Consider the following 3,787-nt stretch of genomic DNA (forward strand, 5'->3'; position numbering starts at 1 on the left):
TACAGACTAAGATGGGAGTACAGAGAATGCTTGGTTGTGACCTTGCATTTTGTAGTATGCCTCGTTAGTATGAGAGGATACTAGTGGCCGCATAGGGATCACTAGAGGGCCAGGGTCTATTGAGAGACTACCAGGGTAACTCTAGCGTGATCCGTGTGATGACACTTTCCTACTTACATAGCAGGTTTCCTACATGTCTTTGTGTGCCTCTAGGATTAGATGTCAGTTTGTGATTGGAACCTTTGAGTTAGTATACTTTTAGGATTCCTAGACTTAGAGTGTATTTGTGTTGTGTGATTTGATAGCCTATTTGGGACTTGAGATTAAGTCCTTAGAGTGGTGGGAGTGGACCATTTAGGTTCCACGTGGTCGGTTGGTAGTGCTTTTTCACTCTTATAATTTGAGATCTGTCTGAGACACCATGGCTAATGCATTCTTTGTTGGCATCTATCTTCATTATGTTCATGGATTATGATGGTGGACATGTATCCTTATATTGATGATTAGCATATGTTAGATGATGTTATCTTATGCTTTATTTTTGCATGATTAGATTTCTTATGCATATGATGTAGTATGTTTTAGGAGTGACATTCCTACTATGATATTACAGATGATCTCTTTGGTAACTTGGTATGTTACACACAGAGGGATGGCTAGGGCCCACGATGGTCTAAGGATGCTATTTATGGTTGGGAGGAACCATGCACTTAGATAATTATGTGTTATGATTATGGTTATACTTTTATGATGGATGTTCATATCTTTTATGATGATGTATCATGTATGGTATTTGGTTCCATTTACATTATTGCATCATGGATTAGAATAGGATGATGAATATGTACTTTATTTTCACATATGTGTATTCTTTTAAGCCTTTCATACCCTGTGGCATGTACAATGGATGATTGAGCATTCTAAAATGTAATTTACTAAGGGAAATTCAGAACCAAAGTATATTGTTTTTGAACGTTGGACTTTTCATTATTATTTCATGTGGATGTGGTATTAGATGGAATCAATATTATTTAATTATGATGTGATTCAATGTTAAGGGATCCTTGAAGAATATAACTTGTTATGTATGTTTATGTTTACTTTCAGTTGAATATTTGTTATTGCTTTCATTACTTTGTGTATGTTGTGAGTGGTTTAAGTTTCATGTTTAAAAAAAAAAAAAAAACCTACCAAACTTAGTGAAACTTTAGGTTAATTCTTTGGATCCCTTTGCGAGGCGTTACATTTGATATCAGAGCTCGAGTTCTACATTGGGAGCTCTGGGTATTTTGGAACAAAAAAAGGAAATTGATCTATTAAGTGTATCTCCTTCAAACTTGAAACTAGGTAAACTAAAATAGAATCTAAAAACCATTACTTGCATATGTATCACATTGCAACACTTAGCTTTCAAAATTTTAAAAAATCTACTTAAACCTAAACATAGGCAAAATTGAAATTGAACTTAGTCTACTTGTATACAGGTGCTTTTAGACTATATTGTAGCATCTTTTTTGGTTGTGATAGTATTTTGTATCTTGGATATTGTTGTAGGATGGTATCTGTGACAAGATCTTCTGTTAGAGGTCGTGGACATGGTAGATCTATTAATGTCCATGAGTCTATCCATGGAGGGCCTGCTCATGAAGAGAGCGAAGGAGAGCATGCTAGTGAGCAATAGGAAGAGAGCCATAGAGGGGACCAAGCTGCATTCGAGGAGGTTAACTTGAGGCAAATGATGTAGCATATTCTTGATCGCTTACCTCCTACACATGAATAGCACAAAGCACATCAAACAGAATAAAAAGCATAGACCCAGCTCTAGGAGCCCTTAGAAGGATCAATAGAGATCCATTGTATCTACTTAGATGAAGAACCTTTCGAGATCCAAGTTCAAGCCCTTTAACAACCAGGGTTCTGGATATGTGGCCAAATAGTGGCTTATTGCCCTTGACAGGATTTTTCTATGTAGGACTTTGATAGTAATGTTAAGACAAGATTTTCCATTACCAATCTAGAGAATTTTTGGGCCACTTTGTGGACAATTGAGGAAAAGAAGCTGGGCATAGATATGAATAGTGTCACTTGGGAGCTATTCTTAGAGAGTTTCTGCGAGCAATTCCAACAAGAGGAATGGAAGCAACAAAGAGTAGATGAGTTCCATAATCTCAGACAGTATTCTATGAATGTAATAGAGTATGAGCACAAATTTTATGAGCTCATGTCTTTTTCAAGATTCAGTGACAACTCAGCTCAGTTGACACAACACTTTATTAGAGGATTGAATAACTGTATAATTGGGGGTGTCAAGATATTTGAGCCTAAAACCCTTAAGGATGTTGTACAATGAACCATCCTTGTAGAACAAAGTGTCAACCTTGGTCAGGGAGGTTTTGTGGGAGCACCTACAACATCAAGATCTAAGGGCAACTACAACTCAAGTGGAAACAAGAAGCCTCCTTTTTCTAAGGGGAAATAGTATCAATAGCAGTCTCAACAGACACAGAAGCAGAAGGGATCGTACCCTCAAGTTCAAGGTGGTGGTGGAGGTTCTAATTCTAGGAACAACTGCAATGCTCAATGCAATAAACGAAATCAGCCCCCTCAGCCCGCTCAAAGCAATCAGTCTTTTGTTAGTAGGGATAGTCATCAATAGTCAAATGCACCACCTATAGGGAGAGGATCTAGCAGAATTACAAGATGTTTTACATGTGGGTAGGTTGGACGTTTTGCAGCTCACTATCCACAACAAGCACCACAGTATTTAGATCATCGGCCAGCATCATCAGAGCCTATAGTTGGAGATGTAGGGAGAGCTCATAAAGTGTTTGCAGTAGTAGATCACCATCAGGCAGACCATCAGGGAATAGTGGTTGAAACCACAAGAGCTATTTGAGGTACACCTCTTTCAGTGTTGTTTGATTTAGGTGCTACAAATTCATTTATTTCTCCATCTTTAGATGCTAAGTGTAAGCTGGATGTGGTGAAGCAAGATCATGGTTGGCAAGTGGAACTAGCCTCAGGCATTAAGGTCTCTACAGATTCTGTAGTTTATAAGTGTGGGCTTAGCATAGAAGGATTTGATACTGCAGTTGACCTTTGGGTTATACCTCTTGGTTCCTATGATGTGGTTTTAGTAATGGATTGGCTTGGATCTCATAGGGCTAGTATAGAGTACATGAAGAAGATTATATTGTGTCAGGAAAACTAAGGGAATGATGTGAACATTGTTGGGATATCGAGGCCTATATGTCTATAGATGATTTCTGCTATGCAATTGAAGCGAAGTTTCCATAAGGGATATTAGATATTTTCTATTACAATAAATGAGTTTGATGAGGAAGATCTTAGGGGAAAGATTTTAGATCACTAGACTTTATAGGAGTATGCAGATGTTTTTCCAAGTGAGATTCTAGGCATGCCCCAAAAAAGGGATATCGATTTCAGCATTGATCTTATTCCAAGAGCTGAGCCTATCTCTAAAGCTCCTTATCATATGACTAATGCAAGAATTGGGTGAGTTGCATCTTTAGCTAGAGGAAGTTTTGGCCAAAGGGAGCATTCGACCTAGTGTGTCACCATGGGGAGCTCTAATGCTCTTTGTGAAAAGGAAAGATGGTTCTTTGTACCTTTGTACTGACTACAAACAGTTGAATAAGGTGACAATAAAGAACATGTATCCTCTACCAAGGATTGATGACTTATTTGATTAGATCAAGGGAGCTACAGTATTCTCCAAGATTGACCTTAAGTCAGGGTACCATCAACTTTGCATTAAGGAAGCTAG

This window comes from Cupressus sempervirens, chromosome 4 (assembly GCF_028749045.1).
Source record: "Cupressus sempervirens isolate cs-2001-9-10 chromosome 4, ASM2874904v1, whole genome shotgun sequence".
NCBI lineage: Eukaryota > Viridiplantae > Streptophyta > Pinopsida > Cupressales > Cupressaceae > Cupressus > Cupressus sempervirens.